The sequence below is a fragment of the Tiliqua scincoides genome, chromosome 1, assembly GCF_035046505.1.
Source record: "Tiliqua scincoides isolate rTilSci1 chromosome 1, rTilSci1.hap2, whole genome shotgun sequence".
Classification (NCBI taxonomy): Eukaryota; Metazoa; Chordata; class Lepidosauria; order Squamata; family Scincidae; genus Tiliqua; species Tiliqua scincoides.
This window is the reverse complement of record NC_089821.1, coordinates 77,915,375-77,934,191: the sequence shown is the minus strand read 5'-3', so window position 1 is coordinate 77,934,191 and position 18,817 is coordinate 77,915,375. Positions and strand designations below refer to the sequence as shown.

The 18,817-nt window shown below is 45.0% G+C and overlaps 1 protein-coding gene across 1 annotated transcript in view; it reads right to left on the bottom strand.

The window, feature by feature from the left end:
- Positions 1–18,817, bottom strand: part of GLI2 (GLI family zinc finger 2) — a 252,068-nt gene that overhangs the window by 218,334 nt on the left and 14,917 nt on the right. The gene's annotated exons all lie outside the window — the stretch shown is intronic.

Genomic DNA, 18,817 nt, shown 5'->3' with positions numbered 1-18,817 from the left:
GAACTTCAAAAAAAGAAAAAGAAAAAAGAACTAGGCTGAATTGTTTTAAGTGATAATTTGTGCTCCTAACCTCACAGGTTCTAGGAGGGGGGACCTTCTGGCGCACTGCTAAACAAATTGAAAATGGAAAGGATTTGTCTGATTTTTTATCCATGCCCTAGATACTAACTCAAGCTCTGTTTCCAGGTCTTGGAAGGAACAGAGATAAAATTTGAGGGACTGTCAAAAACACCCTTAAAAATGCAGTTGCTTTATGACACTAAAAAGGCTGCTTTGGACCAGCTCTATTATAAGGTCATCATGGGAGAACTACACTGGGTACCCGAGTTATAGTCATCCAACTTAGGGGCGGGCATGTTAGAGCTTTCGCACAGGTGCAATTCTTCTGGTCTTGCGGTTTTGCACAGGCACAATAATGCTCAGCTGGCAAGAATAGGCTGGATGACTACATTGACACTTTCATGCAGCGCTATTCCCATGTACGTTCATTCTGACTTTTGGACAAAACTCCAGAACAGAATCAGAAAGTAACCATTCCTTGTACCTTTCTCACTTTCCTTCTTTCTGGTGTGGGAATCACAAGAAGCTCAGAAGGCAGTTCTTGGGAAGGTAAAAGTTTTCTCCCTCTGAGCAATCATCAAGGGGGAGAGAGACCCTGACCATCTTGCCAGAGGGTGCTATAAAGTGGCAGAGGTATGGAGGATGCAAGCTCAGCAAAGTGCGAGTACACAGCTGCCAAGAGGCTAGTAACTTCCAGTAGAGGCCACTAATGTCCTTAACATGTGCTGGATGCTGCTAGCCACTCAGCAGCTGCACACTTGTACAGTGCACAGGTAGCAGTATCCATGCTTCCACCATCAGTAAGTGTGCTGGGTTCTCCTGCCCTGCTATTGTTATTCCACACCATAAGTCTATTCCCTTCCGGTAAACCTGCTGAAGTTCACTGCCCACACTGAGCTTTTGTTCCCAGTTATGAATGCCAGAAATCTGCATTGGGCATGATCCATCAAAGTGAAAAATCTGTATCAGTCTCAAGAATTTCAATGACTTCACAGTTGCATCATTCTTTGGATTTCTACGTAAACCATCAATACCCCATTTAAGATTTTAGCACAGATAAATGCCAAATGTGTCTAAGAGTTGAACAAGGCTGCCCACTCCCACCTATCTCGAGAGGTTTCTTAAATGCTAACAAGACAACTCTCAATGATTACCTTGGTGAGATCTGTGTCCTGCTATTTCACTACCATAGCATGGGATCTGGCATCTAGCACAGGATGTAGAATCCTCAGAATCTCTTACAGCTACAAGAAAACTTCAGAATGTGTAGCTAACAGTGAATGTGTGTGTTGAATTTTGCATGGCTTTCAGTACTGAGAGCTAGCATGATGGTATCCTGCACAATACTTTGTCTCATTTCAACAGCTGTTACTCACTGGACTTCAAGTGTTCCATTTATTCCCAACCTATAGGTGCTTTTCAACCTCTTCATAAATGACCTGGAGACAGGGTTGAGCAGTGAAGTGGCTAAGTTTGCAGACGACACCAAACTTTTCCGTGTGGTAAAGACCAGAAGTGATTGTGAGGAGCTCCAGAAGGATCTCTCCAGACTGGCAGAATGGGAAGCAAAATGGCAGATGCGCTTCAATGTCAGTAAGTGTAAAGTCATGCACATTGGGGCAAAAAATCAAAACTTTAGATATAGGCTGATGGGTTCTGAGCTGTCTGTGAAAGATCTTGGGGTGGTGGTGGACAGGTCGATGAAAGTGTCGACCCAATGTGCGGCGGCAGTGAAGAAGGCCAATTCTATGCTTGGGATCATTAGGAAGGGTATTGAGAACAAAACGGCTAGTATTATAATGCCGTTGTACCAATCTATGGTAAGGCCACACCTGGAGTACTGTGTCCAGTTCTGGTCGCCGCATCTCAAAAAAGACATAGTGGAAATGGAAAAGGTGCAAAAGAGAGCGACTAAGATGATTACAGGGCTGGGGTACCTTCCTTATGAGGAAAGGCTACGGCGTTTGGGCCTCTTCAGCCTAGAAAAGAGACGCTTGAGGGGGGACATGATTGAGACATACAAAATTATGCAGGGAATGGACAGAGTGGATAGGGAGATGCTCTTTACACTCTCACATAATACCAGAACCAGGGGACATCCACTAAAATTGAGTGTTGGGCGGGTTAGGACAGACAAAAGAAAATATTTCTTTACTCAGCGTGTGGTCGGTCTGTGGAACTCCTTGCCACAGGATGTGGTGCTGGCGTCTAGCCTAGACACCTTTAAAAGGGGATTGGACGAGTTTCTGGAGGAAAAATCCATTATGGGGTACAAGCCATGATGTGTATGCGCAACCTCCTGATTTTAGAAATGGGTTAAGTCAGAATGCCAGATGTAGGGGAGGGCACCAGGATGAGGTCTCTTGTTATCTGGTGTGCTCCCAGGGGCATTTGGTGAGCCGCTGTGAGATACAGGAAGCTGGACTAGATGGGCCTATGGCCTGATCCAGTGGGGCTGTTCTTATGTTCTTATGTTCTTATGTTCTATACCATTTGCCTTCCATTTTCCAACTCTTGCCAAAGAAATTCAAATACTCTTCAAAACAGAATAAATTGGACAAACCAGGCAAACATTCTTCATCAGAAGATGATGATTTAGTCAGACTGGAATTGCTGAGTTTCCTTGACAAAGCATTTGGGTTTTTTTGGCCTGTAAGGGAATAAAGAGCAATGTGGACCAAAGTAAACAAAACCCCATATAGAGATCAAGTAAGACTGAAGTTCTCAAGACCACAAAGAAACACAATAGCCTTGTATATAAAACATTTTCCTTTTGTTTTGGGACTGAAAGCCAAAATATGAACAAGGTTTCTAACACTGCATGATATAAAAATCAAATTATTTCTTTTAAGTGCCTGGATCATGACTCTTTAGATTCTCAGGGGTTAGCCATGATGTCAATGGGAACCATGTTCTCGTCTGACAACACTGTCCCTGAACAGATCCCAAAAACCTCAGCCAAAATACAAGAGCTTTAAAACAGTGAAGAATCCCTGTGTCTTGATAACTGGCCAGCACTGAAGTGGTGAGTCACAATTCCAAAAGGGGAAATCGCAAGAAGCTGATCCCAGCTGTTAAGGGGAATGTGTCAAAACTGACAAAGAACGAAGAGACCAGGTTTCCATTTGCTGAGATATTCCACAGGAGAGGGAGAACTCTTCACATCCTGCCAAATTGCAGCCCTGGCTTGGAATGCATATGGTTGTTTTGACAAACTGCAGCTTACAAGAGAAAACTCAATTTTCACATCATAAAGTTTGGCTTAAACTGGTTGCAGGCTTCATAACATCTAAACCACAGGAAGAAAAAAAATTCAGAACAAGGGAGGTCCGGGGACACATCATACTTGGACATCTGACTAGCTCCACGAACATCTTACTCAGAGGCAGCACTTGCTGACATGAAAAACACTGCCAAATAAGGAATTAAGTCGGTGGTAAATAGATAATAATCTGATGTGAGCCAGGATTTGGAATCTGTGCTAAGTTCTTCAGTATTTTGTTATCAAAAGAATCCAATTAATCACACATCATAGGTTGGGGTTTTATCCAACCAAAAAGTTATCCATAGTTAAGTTCAGCTGAAACCAAAACAAACAAGTTAGTCATGACTAAGTTAAATCATTTTTTCCCCCAATGAAATTCACAGGGTAATCATATAACCTGGTATAGCAGCATGGCTAACAGGCTAATGGTGGAGCGTTTATGGCAGTGGCTTTTATGGCACTTACGGCTTTCCATTGCGGTAAAATGGCTGGCAGTGTTGGTTGTGCATGATGCCAGTGCTGCAAGAAAGGGGGGAGTTAGAAGAAGAGCACCGGACTCTACTGTGCCCACTGGTACAGGTAAGCTAATGGTAGTGGAGAGTGGGAGGAACAGGCAGGAGTGGGCGGGTCGGGGGCATGTTGAGGGCAGGTGGGGTTCTCTGTGGGGATGCTCTGTTGATATATTGTAATCCATTTTGTCCCTGACATGCTAAATAGCTGACATAGGCTTCAGTAGATGCACGGGAGCATAAAGGAGCAGAAGAGGGTACATAAAACATGTTTTTACTTGTCTCCACCTTGCAAGGTCTCTGACTGCTCGTAGAATGTAGCAGACGTGCCAGCACCATTTAGTTAGGGTTGTACTATGAGCTGAAAGTCTGGACTTCCCTGGTATAAACTTCAGCTCTGCCATGACCTCACTAGGGGCCCAATCCCATTGGCCACAGCACTGATGCTCTGCCAGTGCTGCTGGACCGGCTGTCACAGAAAATGCCATAAGGCACTTTTGTGCCAGTGGTACTGGCACACCACCGGTGCTGGGCCCAGCATGAGTTGGTGCAGGGCCGCAGTGTGGAAGATTGTCACTGAGGGCTCCCGGCAGTAAGTACTGCCACTGGCTGGAGGCACGGCTCTTTGGGATGCAGGGGAGGGTAGGAAGGGACAGAACTAGGCAGGGAGAGGGCAGAGATAGGGGAGGAGCAGGCCCAGGAGAGGGGCAGAGAGACTGGCAGCCTCTGCCACCATAATTTAACCCCCCCTCCTAGGCAGGGAAACCCAACATTGGTCTCTTCAATTCTACTCACACTCAATAGCAGGTATAGATCCGAGGAGATCCATTGGGACCACCTGGCTGCTACATGGGGTAAGGGAACGTTTGTTTCCTTACCCCGAGGAAACCTGGCACCGCTAACTCTGCCCCATAAGATACAGCGGTTGCCATTTAGGCACCTTTGTAGCCCTGGACGCTAGGAAATTAGGATTGGGCTGTAGATGGTCTTAGCCTTGACTTTCCACCTACCTCTCAGCCTTGACTTTCCACCTACCAAGTAGGCATATATATGCCTACTATATATATGCCAAGTAGGGCATATACCCCTGGGGGCTGGGGATAAGAATAGGCCCTCGGTTTGGCTGTACTTGTCGTGAGAGGCAACTAAATAGCCACCGGGTAGATGGGACTCGTCAGCCTGGGAAGGCAGCTCATCTGAGAGAAGGAAAACTCTGATCCCAAACTTCCACTGCCTTGTGGTTACATCCAGTTATGGAAAAGGCTTCAGGAGTCAACCTCGAGGCAAAATCCAGAACTGGAGTCCCTAAGGCAGTTCATGGCTGAACACAGACACGTTCTGGCAACTCCTGCGACGCTGCTGGAACCAACCGTATTGGCCTCTGCCCTTCCATTGGACCATTTCAGCGACGTGGAGAGGGGGGATTTACTGCATGGCAAACAGTCTATCCTCCATATCTACTTTACCCAGGCTTCACACACTGGAGAGGACACTCTGTTCCAGAACCACCATTCAGAGCGCGATACCATAGTCTTCCGAGACTGAAGGATGCCAACAAAAGTAGGCATAATAATAGTGAAGCACTTCGCACACTCGGAAACACTATAAGTATTTACCTAGAAGTGAGCCCTATTGCACTTGAGCTTATTTCCTAGTAAATGTGTTTTGGATTGCAGTCTTAGGGCCATATTCTATCCAAATTTCCAGCACTGATGTAACTGTACCAATAGAGTATGCGCTACATTCTGCTGTGGGGGCAGTCACAGAGATGGTAGTGCGGCAGTGGGGGAGCATGGGCAGCGTACCACCCCTACAGGCCTCACAGGCATGGCACCCCAAGGTATTTGCCCCCTGACCCCCTCCCCAGGAATGTCAGCATTTTCTAGGAACATAATTCCCGTATAAATTGAGAGCTACCTGTAGTTCTCTCAAGTCATACTTGAGAGACAACAATCAAACTATATTGTTCTGGAAGCCAAATGCTCTTGTGGTCTTCTTGGCTTTTTCAAGCCATCCTCCAATCAAAAGCTCCTTGTTCTAATTTAGTTTAACAGCTGCAATTAGAACCAAGCTTCTTTATTTTGTCTGCAGCACTTGGGGAAACAACACTAAAATACCATCATTAGTAAAAACAAACAAAAAAGTGCCATACAAGACACTAAAGCAGGGCTTCTCAAACTAGGGTGTCACAATGCCCCAGCCTGAGGGCCCTGGCCTCTGCCCCCTTAAGGGTGGGATCAGGGGGGAGGCAGCGACGTGATCCCCAGGATAGTGTGCTAAGGGGGCTGAAGGGACTGGCATTTACTTACCAGTCCCTGTAGCAGCCTCCTGGGGGTGCAGGAAGCCCTGTGCGACCCTCCGCAGGGCCCCCTGAAGCTTAAAAAGCAAAAGTGGAGCAATCATACTCCTGGTTTTGCGGAGGTAGAGGCTGCTGCAGGGACTGGTAAGTAAATGCCAGTTCCTGCAGCCCCCTTAGTGACACTATCCTGGGGATCGCATTGCAACTCCGCCCTTCCCCCAGAAGGACCTACTGTGGTTCAAACTCTCCCAGAGTTTGCACTACAGAGAAAAGGTAAAGAAAGAAAGAACGAGTCAGAGTTCTCACCCCTTCTCCTTAAACTTGTTGAAAGGTTTCAGCCAAATCTTTGGTAACAAGAATGATCTGGACTTTACACTTCTGCCCATTGGGATATTCTACTGTTGCCATTTTGGGTTTAGTTCAGCTGCCATCTTTGGAACAAAGACATCGAAATGGAGCTTCAGCTCTTTACAGCAAAGAAATTGGGACAAACAAGCCCTACTTGCTATGTAAGGTTTTTTGTCTTTTCTAAAACCTACCATAACACACCTCAGCTTTCAGTTCAGAAACTTTCATTGCTTTTGAGGCTTTTCACTCCACTTGAAATTCAAACTAAGGTCAGAGGATCACTTTCCTACCTGCTGTCCAAACCACACTGCCTATCATTTTAAAATGTTTTTTTGCACCGACCAAAGGAAAGGCTAGTTTCTTTGATTCCTAGCAGCCCCAAAGTGTCTCTCCTAGACGGCACTTTGCTTTTCCTTATCCTGAAAACCTCCACTAGAAAATTAGGCATCTAAATCAAGCTATCGCATCTCCAGTAAAATGGTAGTTTATCTTCTGTGCTAGCTGGATGGTAGAGATTCATGTAATTAGAGAAACAAATGCAACCATAGCTCTTAACATCTACACCACTAATTCAGCTCTTCCATGAAAAGTAAGGGGGAAAGCAGACAATATAAAAGTGTTGCCTGACTTAGATCACAAATTAGATCCACAGCTAAAACTGTCTACCATAATCGGCTTTAAAGACATTGTATAGTTTTGCTGGTGCTATACCACACATACTTCCCTATTTAACCTAAACACACATATTTATTTATTTACCTGTTTAAAACATTTATTCACATGTTTCCCTTTCTGATAGGCAAGTGCTGAAGGTAGCTAACAATATATTAAAAATACTCACAATGAAATACAATAAAAATAAAATCCATATACTGTTACACAAACGTGAAATAAGCAGCACCAAACAAATTCCCACAAAAGGAGCACCAAAGCAGCAAAGCTAATAGGAAAACAGCAAAGAAGTCCACTCATAGCCAACCAAAGAAATTAGGCTCCACAAACGAAATGGAACAAAAAAGTCTTTCGCCAAAACAGTGGCAGAGACAGCGAAAGCCGCATGTGCTGTGGGCGGCAAGGACTTCCAGAAACTCTTCTCATAGCAGAGAAGGCCCTCTTATGTTGCACCATGAAATGCACCTCTGCTAACGTGGGACAAAAAAGAAGGTCCTCTCAGTTCACCGCAGGAGATGGACAGTTCAAAATAAATAAAAGTAGACAGCTCAATCCTATGCTTCCTCCCTTCCCCACAGATGCAGGCATGGATAATTGACACACTGCATCCAGGGTGGGGTGGGGGGGCAGTCCTGGAGGTCTCCAGGGAAGGGAATATTCATTCCCTTATCAGAGAGTCAGCCTCCACAGTGCTGACAAGTCTGTTCAGACCTAGTCAGTGAAACTGCTGGTAAAGGTCACATGGACCTGCAGGATCCTGCAGGATGCTGCAGGATCAGGTCCAGGAAGAGGATTAGGATTTGATGGCCACCACTCCTCCTTGCCCCCATCACCACCTTGTTCTGGCATTAGGGCCCTATCAGACTGGGCTGTTACTCACTCTTTCCAGGTCAATCCAGATGTTACTTCACCACCACATAGGAAAACATCATACACTGCATTGTCCAAAATGCAACGTAAGTGTGCAGGACTTGGGGACAGATTGGTAGGGACACTCCCTTCCCAGGAATGCCAGGTAGGGACACTACCTTTCAAACGTGCATACTCACAAAAGAAAAACACACTAATGCTACACTTCAGAATGATATCTCTGTGTTTTCGTGCTTGGACACTATCTCTGAATATATTTAGCAGCTCTGCCATATCGTGAACAATTAACACCCATATGTAATCGATGTCACAGAACAGGCTGGCTGATTGGTGCAAAGCAAAGATTATTGTATGAGGGTAACATACAATGAAAGTTATGCTGGTACATCTTCAGGGGGTTTATTCAGAAGGCTCCACGTGGAGATCAAATAGCTCTGCTTAACAGACTTTCTCAGGAGTGGGAAGAGAGGGTGGAGATCGAGAGAGTGACCAGACTGGAGGAAGTATGTTCGCCAAGTCTTAAAACTCTGGAGAAGAACTCCAAGGCAAGGATGAAATTGCAACAGTTCTGTGCATCACTATTAGCTTCTTGAGCATCTTACTGTAGAGCTGTAAAGGCCCTCTAAAACGTTCGCTTTCTTCACTCATGCAATCCTGATTGGCTGCTGCTGAAACAGAATGCTGGACTGAATGGATGCTGGTCTGACGCAGCTGGGCAGTTCTTGAGTTCCAATGTAGTTCTCAGGCCAGGAGGCCTGCCTTGCACAATATCAGACATATCACTTCATTTTTTTTTATAAAGAAAAAAGTCACACTCTATGATTTCTTTAAAAAAAAAAATAAATCAATCTCAACACTCCCTGATAGCTTTACATTAGCTTTTGGCAGAAAATCTGCTCTGAAGTGTCAAAGACAAGAGTGTTTAGGTCTGTCTGTGCCTCAACAGACTTCTGACGGGAAAAATAATCCTGGATTCTAACCAAAGTCCCTAAAGTCAAATAATATTTTTAAGTGGATTCCTGATGGTGCATGTGCCATCTTGCTTCAGCAAGCACAAAGAAAAGAAAAATCCTGCTTCCGACTACAAATGAATCCAGATTTTTAGACTTCTCTCACATTCTAGGGTGTTGGTTTATTACATTTCTCCTCTTATTAACTGCAGTGATGATTTCTTTATAGTTATTAATAAGAAATGGCTCCAAAGCAGCTGAAAGAATAAACACCTTCAAAGAGTCATCCAGAAGCAGAATTCTGGACGCTATCTTTGCTTTTTAAAGAATACCTACCTCAGCTGTCCAGGGGGTTTTTCTTAGTATAATCACATGAGCATATCATATATATATGCTCCCTTCTTCTGAATCAGACCATTGATGCCTCTAAATCACTATTGTCTACACTGCCTGGCAGACTGGGGTCTTTCCCAGTCCCACCAGAAATGCCAGAGACTGGGACCTTTGGCATGCCCTGAACCACAGCCTCACCCTCTTATTTGTCATCTAACAGCCCGGTTCTATCCTTCCTCCCCACTGGTGCAGCCACACCCAAAATGGGTGTGCTGTATTCAGTAGGACAGTAGGAGATTTTGGAGGGGAAAGGGGATTTAAGTCCTCTTACACTTCTATAAGCCTGTGCTCCAGAATGGGTCTCCACAATGGCTGCTGCAAGTCCACCAGATCCACCCCCTCTCACAGCCTCCCTGCTCTATTCCACCTTCCCCAACTCCCACTTATCCCATTGGCCTACTTGCCTCAGTGGGTGGCCACCAATCTCCCAATGCAGTGGTATTCAGACTGGGGCATCATGATGCCCCAGCCTGAAGGCCCTGGCCTCTGCCCCCTTAAGGGGCAGCGGCAGGGGGGAAGGAGGCAATGCAATCCCCAGGATTGCATCACTAATGGGGCTGCAGGGACTGGGATGTACTCCCCCCTTAGTGGCACAAGCAGGGGATCGCATCGCTGCCTTCCCCCCGCCTCCGTTGCCTCCCTCCCCTCCCTTGCAAGGACTTGCTGCGCTTTTCAAACTCCCAGAGAGTTTGAAAACAGCAGCCCCAATGAGTGCAGAAGGCCTTACTGCTGGTGCTTGGGCAGCATGCTACTCAGGGGGCTGCTGGATCATGCTTTTTAGCCACTTTACAGCAGTTGCCACTCATGAACACATGGTCTGCTGGCAGTGGGGCCCAATAGAACTGGGTCATAATTTTCATCCTCACTAACAGTGCAATCCTAGGCATGTCTACTCAGAAGTAAGTTCCACTGTGTTTGGTGGGGCTTACTCCCAGGAAGATGTCCATAGGGCTGCAGCCTAAAAATGTTTCTGTTGTGTTCTGGATAAAATTAGCCATCCTTAAGTCCCATTTCCACCAACAGAATGCAAGTTCTTCCTGACTAAGAGCCCAGTCCTATCCAACTTTCCAGCACTGGTGCAGCCGCAATGCAGCCCCAAGGTAAGGGAACAAATGTTCCAATTTCTAGAGCAGCCATTTTCAACCACTTGCCATGGCACACTGGTGTGCCGCAGATGGTCTGCAGGTGTGCTGCGGGAGTTTGGAGGAAGATCATTTGATAGTAGGACTACTGGGGGATGCAAGCCCCTGCTGTCAGTGTGGTGTGCCATATCAACTGTCAAAAAACTTTTGGTGTGCCTTGACAATTTTAGTGTTCCATGAGACAAAAAAGGTAGAAAATTACTGACTTAGAGGAAGCCTCTGTGACTGCCTTCTTTCAACCTCTTCATAAACGACCTGGAGTCAGGGTTGAGCAGTGAGGTGCCTAAGTTTGCAGATGACACCAAACTTTTCCGAGTGATGAAGACCAGACATGATTGTGAGGAGCTCCAGAAGGATCTCTCCAGACCAGCAGAATAGGTAGCAAAATGGCAGATGCGTTTCAATGTAAGTAAGTGTAAAGTCATGCACATTGGGGCAAAAAATCTAAACTTCACATATAGGCTAGTGGGTTCTGAGCTGTCTGTGACAGATCAGGAGAGAGATCTTGGGGTGGTAGGGGACAAGTCGATGAAAGTGTCGACCCAACGTGCGGCGGCAGTAAAGAAGGCCAATTCTATGCTTGGGATCATTAGAAAAGGTATTGAGAACAAAATGGCTAATATTATAAAACTGTTGTACAAATCGATGGTAAGGCCACACCTGGAGTATTGTGTCCAGTTCTGGTCGCCACATCTCAAAAAGGACATAGTGGAAATGGAAGAGGTGCAAAAGAGAGTGACTAAGATGATTACTGGGCTCTGGCACCTTCCTTATGAGGAAAGGCTACGGCGTTTGGGCCTCTTCAGTCTAGAAAAGAGACGCCTGAGGGGGGATATGATTGAGACATACAAAATTATGCACGGGATGGACAGAGTGGATAGAGAGATGCTCTTTACATTCTCACATAACACCAGAACCAGGGGACATCCACTAAAATTGAGTGTTGGGAGAGTTAGGACAGACAGAAGAAAATATTTCTTTACTCAGCATGTGGTCGGTCTGTGGAACCCCTTGCCGCAGGATGTGGTGACGGCATCTGGCCTGAATGCCTTTAAAAGGGGATTGGACAAGTTTCTGGAGGAAAAATCCATTATGGGGTACAAGCCATGATGTGTATGCGCAACCTCCTGATTTTAGAAATGGGCTATGTCAGAATGCCAGGTGCAAGGGAGGGCACCAGGATGAGGTCTCTTGTTATCTGGTGTGCTATCTGGGGCATTTGGTGGGCAGCTGTGAGATACAGGAAGCTGGATTAGATGGGCCTATGGCCTGATTCAGTGGGGCTGTTCTTATGTTCTTATGCCTTGCCAACACAGGCAGTAGTGCATACCCCATTGGCACAGCAGCCCCAGCACTGGAAAATTGGATAGGATTGGGCCCTAACTTGACCCATGGATTTCAATGAAGCATATGCAAAATCCACTTTCTCTGGATTGAGGTCCTATGCTTCTTCATTATAGTTTTCCTACACACAAAACTCCCATGACTAATATCATAAAAATGGAAAGTGGACCTTCGAGCACCATTTATCTGAACATGAAATTCCCAGGTGCAGGTTTAGATCTACACACAGTTCATTATATTACTTACCTGCTTATTAAGCAACTTAATGGTCATATAAAAATAAAAAGCACAGCACCTCACATAAATAGTCCATAAGCTGGACTATGTCCAACACCTGGCCTTTCATAAATTTCTTGCTGTTCTTTCCATCATGTAAAAATAATAATTAGAAAAGGTTCTGCTATATGTTCGCTTTAATTAAGCAACCTGAACAAATATTATCAAGACAGCCCTTAAAATAGCTCAGGAGTTGTAAAACCACAATTTAAACAATTACTTGCTGTACAAGTGTGGTTTCACCAATGTGAAATCACTAAGGAATGAGATCATCTACCTGAGATGCAGAGCAGGTTCAGTCTGCAGATGGTACAGAGAGAGGTTCCAATAGAAGTGTTCAGTCCCAGGGCCTTCTGCAGATGTTACATACAGGTTCATCATGGGATGTATTGGTAGATTTTTCTCTCTGTATGTCTTGCCAAATATCATGTGTTCTTGCGCTCTTGGTGTTTCCCCAGTACTGGGCATTCAAACTACTTATTATGAAGTATACTCAGTTGCCACCAACTCACATCTCCTTGGAAATATTTAATTAAAGTAGAAACATAATGTGGTGTCATTTTGCCCAAAGTACTCTATTGGCTGCCTAGTTATTCAGAGCGTAATTATATCACATCATATATCTTCTTTATCTAAATGCTCCCAGGGGAACAGTTCAGTTGGTGATGGTGGCCCTCTTTCGTTGTTGCCAAAATTGGTATGCTGTACCCAGACAGAAGAAGAATGAGAATGTGTTGGCTAGTCCCACCCCATGCACCAATGTGCCTCTTAGCCAGCATGTGTCTGAGGAGGACAGCACTGAAAGAGGGAACACTTTCCCCTTATAGTGTAAAACTCAGGGCATCCAGGATTCTAAATTGCTTGAGGAATTGGTTCAGAGCCAGAATTCAACATAAGAAGAGCAAGGGACACAACCATGGAGTACACTTGGAATGTGGTTAGCTGGCACATTCCCATTGCCCCTCTACTTAAGGTTCAGCATACCCTAGAGTAATAATGTAGGAAGAGGGCTAAAGCATATCTTGTTTTAGGACAGGAAGCTCTTAAGACTCCACTTCCATGGCTGCTGATCAAGTAATTGCTACTCACAATCTGATAGTGGACAATTTGTAGAATGAGATAGATTAAAGTTAGTTATTAATCGCCTGTCTGGAAGCTATAATGAAGGTTGTTAGAGCCAAGTCAAACTAATGTTCATTAACATACTTTGGCATTGCCAGCAAAAACCTCCCCCTCATTTGAAACTCCTTGGGGAAAAAATTGCTTATTCATTTAGTTGTCCTCACATGCAGTTGCTCTGACTTGCCATCAATGATATCATTGTGTAATCAAATCTGATTGGTCATGCAGGACTGAGATTTCACCCTACACTGATGCACCACAGGATCCCTGATTGACTGCGCTCACCCATTTGATTAATTGAGGAAGTAACACCCATTGGGGAAAAACCAAACCAAAGTGGATTGATCAAAAGCTGCACATAAAGTGTTTCTCGGGGAAAAATCTCTATGCTGCCAAAACTGCTAGTTTAAACCTGGATATTGAAACTAGAGAATATTCAGCACAGCTGTAATGATGATACAACACAAAACGCTTCAGCCTTGGAGCAGTGCCCCCTCCTCTTGCAGAGATGGAGTACAGGTGGAGTGCACATCTGGGCTGCCACACCTCACCTCCACAATTTCTTCCCTGGCCAGCTGGCACCCAGCAGCCACTTTCTACTTCCTCAGCTCCTGACAGCCCTTGGCCACCCATGCTCCACCTTTTTGAAAAGGCAGGTGGCAGGACCAGAACAGACTGGAACAAGAAAGCAGTTTGTTTTGTCGACCACTCCTCCCTAGTTTCAATCATCATTTCCACCTCAAAGACCATTCCCATTGCCGCCTGCTCCCATCCACCCTGTACCCCCCTACCACCCTGTACCCCCCTACAACAATGCTGTGAGGTAGCAGCCTGAGCAAGGCAGGCCTTAGGAGCTACAGGGCAAGACAACAAGAAGAGGTTGTGCAGGAATATATCAAGAACTCAGCTTTGATAAGGCACTATCATTATTGGATTAGATCCAAGCACTCTCTTGCACAGATTTTGAAAGGTTGCTGTGCCCCCCCCATGAGGCTTCACAATCCCATTGGGGTCACAACTCAGAGGTTGAAGAACACTGGTATAAACCAAGCAAGGGTGTGTGGCAACCAGACAATTCTGAGACAGTTCTCAGAACAGAAGATACCAAGGATTTCTGTATCCTTTGGCCTTTTTTCATCTCTCAAAAGGGTCTGTATGATGAAAGGGAGGGAAGGGTATCTCAAGCTACAAGCTGCCGCCCTCTGCACACTCCAGACATTCAGAGAACATGGGAGTTAATACAGTCTCTCCGACTGCAAAGCCTGTCTGGGTTTTAGAAAATAGCATTACAACAGATCTGGTGCTAAACTGGAACAAATTACATTCCATAAGGGAAAAGAAATTATAATGTGTATTTAGTTCCTTGGGAGTTCTTGATCTTAACTCACAACATGGGCTCCCACATGAAACTGACGCCATCCTGATTAAAAGCAGAAGAGGTTCAGCTCTGCTAAATTCAAAACCTTGCAAAGAGTTTTAACTTTTACCTGAACAGTTGATGCAATATCAGACAGCAGGGCTTTTTTAGAAAAGAAACAAAAAACTAAAAGACCACCTAACATTCAGATTCCCTTGCCACCAGGGCTCAGGAGTGAGTTGGGGAAAAATTATCAGTGCTTTCATTGAAGCTAATCTGTTGGATTAGCTGGGGAAGAGATTATGTAGCTGGAATGGAACGGGGGGGGGGAGGAGAAAGAAATAACACATGTTCTGCTTTCAAATCATACTAAAACATGTGGCGCTTGTCTCCCAAGTCTGGCGCTAAGGAGCCTGTGGTCTGGCAAAAGTTTGGATTTCTGGTTTTGATTTCAGAAATCATCACAACCACTGGAGCTGAAAAGCTCCAAACAACATCTGAAGGGAAGGGCTGTAAAATCTAGTTTATGTATCATATATGAAATTAGCTATTGTTCTTATTGGAGTTTATGCTCTGGTTTCTTTTTTTCATATCATTAAAACAAGCCTGGCTCTTTAAAGTAGAAGGGGGGGAGAAGAGGCTGGGACTATGTTGGATCTTGCCGTAACAACCCTTTTGGCACCAGAGCAGTTGAAACTCAGAGCTTAATTCTCTACTTGAGACGACAATTAAAGAAAGACACTTGGATAACTGTTGTCTACAAGTACCAACATGGAGCCTCGCCTGTTATCTCCAAAGGCATGTTGATCTGATGGCTTTATCACAAAGCATCTGTCACTAGCAGATGCCATCAAAACCTGAAGAAAAGGAGGGGTGGGTAGCAACTTAAGGTGGCTTTGATATAGACTTACAGTGCCCAACACAACTGGCATTACAGGAAGTATAAAAACAGCTTTATGGTAATGTACCCTGCTATACGCATACATTTAGGGTGCAACCACAGCGTGCCTTCAGCCACCATATGTCCCTTGCACTGGCCAATGAGTGTTGCAAAAGCCATAAAGCACTCTTGTGCAACTCTCAGAGGCTGGCACACTGGCTGAGCTGCTTTTGGCCCCAACCCTGCTCTGGAAATGGGGCAGGCCTCCTGGCCTGCCTGCTCCAGTGCAGGTTAGGATTTGGCTGTTGGAGTCTCTATTAGCCAAAGTTTTATTTAACACACTGGATGCCATTCTGAGTCAGATTATTGGTCCTTCTAGATCAGTACTGTCTACACCAGTGATTTTCAACCTTTCTCATCTCACGGCACACTGATAAGGTGATAAAACTGTCAACGCACACCATCAGTTTTTTGACAATTGACAAGGCACACCATGCTGCTGGGCCTTCTGAGGGCACCTGGCCCTGCCACCTGGCTGAAGCTAAGCAGCTTTAAGTCTGCTCAGTGCCTGGATGGGTAACTGCTTGGAAACCACATGTAAAGCACCACAAATGCCATGATGAACGTAAGACAAGATACATGTAACAAGTTGGGGAATTAAAACCGCAAAGACCTGGGGGAGAAATTTTAGAATGAAGGAGCTTTCTATAAAGAGAGGAGATCCTGAGTTAGAAGAACTGGAACCTTCTCGTAATTCAGTCATCTGATAAGAATCTTTTGCGAGGGTTCTAAAATTTTCAGGAAGGACAAAGGAAAAAACTAAGAGTCTGCAGGACATATTGCAAATTGAGGGGATACATTAAGATAGCAGAATTCTGGACTGTTTACTGTAGGTAAGAAGCTGCATTTTTTAAATCCATGCCCGGGGGGGGGGGGGGACACAACATCCTGGAGGTAGAAAACCAGGGAAAGGTTTGTGTTAAGTCATTCCTCCAAAGTGCTCCAAAGTGCTCATTTACTACATGCAGGATTTTTTTTTTTTTTTTTGCTTGGGGAAAAATTAAAATTTGATTCCTCATCAAGAGCTGGAACAGTCCAGAATTGTACCTCCTTAGCCTTTCCTCTCCTCATCACTCTGGGGTTTTAATGCTATTTAGAGGGAAGTTTGCAATCTTAATCTAGCCCAGATAAAAAAAAAACAATGGATTTAAAACTGATTTAATCCCAAATCACACTGAACTTTAAACAATATAAGAACTTAAATTGAACTGGGCACTGGGTAGGCCTGGAAACTGATTTGTTTTGGAGGGGGGGGGGCTTAAGGTTATTGCAGGCAGGCTACAGAGAGAATTCACTTGGTGGAACAGGGCTGGCTTCCCCATCTTATCTCTTCTTATTTAATTTTTGTTTTACTTCAATTATTTATATTTACTTTAATATGAGTGATGTTGTCACTTCCAGCCATGATACCACTTCTGGTTGGACCCAGACAGATTGGCTGTATTCTTTTTTTACCTAGAAAAAATACAGAAGTGATGTTTCCAGCATCGTGACTTGAGTGCGCTGGAAGCTAAAAAAAATAAATCTCTAGCATTTCTAGTTAGAGTCCTCTAGCGCTTCTAGTGCTAGAAGTTAAAAAAAGAATGCAGCCACTGTCATTCTAAAAAGTGCTAAAAAGTCTGAGAACCACTGCTATACAGTATATCCTGGGAAATGCTGATCAGTTAACAAAAAACACACCCTCAGAATGTGCTATCTGCCACATCACTACCTAATGGAAGAAGTCAGGGCTGGAGATCTTCAGCTGAAGATCAGCAAGTTCATGTGCGATGAGAGAGCAGCACAGGGAGGTCTGAGAGAGTAACAGAAGCATTGGGGAACTATTAGTGGTGTGAGAAACAGAAAGGGATAAAGTGGGTGGTAAGTAAGTGATGGGCCATAAGCTCTGCACTGATTCCCACATTCTCAAGATACACAAGATAGACAAACTGGGGTGACTATTGAAGTGTTTTAGCTATTACTGGGATGTATTTACAATTGTGAATCTTAGAAAGACACAGGTACAGCGCCTCTACAAAGTATGATAAATTTATAACAAATGGGCAGCCCAACCCTATGCTGCTCACCCGCCCCACAGTACAGCGGTACCAAAATAGTCACTGCTGCAGCCTGTGGGACCAAGAGGTCTCCTTGGGGTAAGAGAACTTGGATACCCTTAACCCATGTCAGGACCAGGCAGCCTCTATGGGACTACTTGGATCTGTACCAGCTCAATAGATGGCACAGATTCCAGTAGTACGTGTAAAGCTTTCAGACGTGGGGAGGGAGGGGATAGGATCTGGCCACATCTGAGGCTGCCTTCTCCATCCCCTCCCAGACCTGAACTACTCCTCAGCCACTCTCCCCCTATTCAGAAACACCCCCTCCCAGCCTTCCCCCTGCCCAGGAACACCTCCCTGCCACTCAGTGGCAAAATTACTATTGGCTGGTGCCACTGGTCATCCAAGTGGCACAGAGGCATAATGCCAACTGAGACTGGCCTTCCCACCAGCCCTAACCATCTCCCAGCCACTGTGAACTGCCTTGCACAAGAACCTTACACAAGAGCAGCACTACCCAGGCATAGGATTGGGCTCTTAGTTTCCCTAAAATTCTTGCAACATCCTCAATTAAAAGGAAGTGTGCAGGAGCCTGTATATTTCTTCCTTATACAGTATTATCAGTACTTTAGGGAATCACTTGTTGCCCAGAATAAACAGAACCACACAGTGGAATACAGTACAAGGCAAAGAATACCCTAACTGCAGTGACAGAAGAAAATTAGTTGTCTATATGGGATGGTCTGGCAAGAAGGCAGGGATGGAGGACTCCTGCAGGTTTGTAACCCAAAAAAAGCCTCTGGTGTATTCAAAGCACAAACTCAAGGTGCTGAGAAGAGAATCAATGCCAGGAGAAAAAGAAAATGAGTCTGGGAGGGATGGCCAAGTTCCTGCAGCTCTAGGTGATGGTGTTACACTCCTGATATAAAAGGAACAAAGAAGGTGAGACATTGAAAGCAAGCCTGCCAATAAAAGCGGCACCTGCAGCACTGCACTCTGTTTGAACTTCTGTGCCAGTGGCTGAATGTTCTCCAGCCGGCGAACAACAACAGTTACACAAGCGTTCTTAACGATGGGTGATTTTAGTACGCCCAGGAGGTATTGGAAACACAGCTCTTAATTTCACAAGTAATGACACGCAGCAGAGAAAAATAAGGCACTACATCTACTCTAGGGTAGTCACCTCTGAGGTGAAGGGTAAAACAAGCTGCAAGAGAAAGCCCTGCTGTCT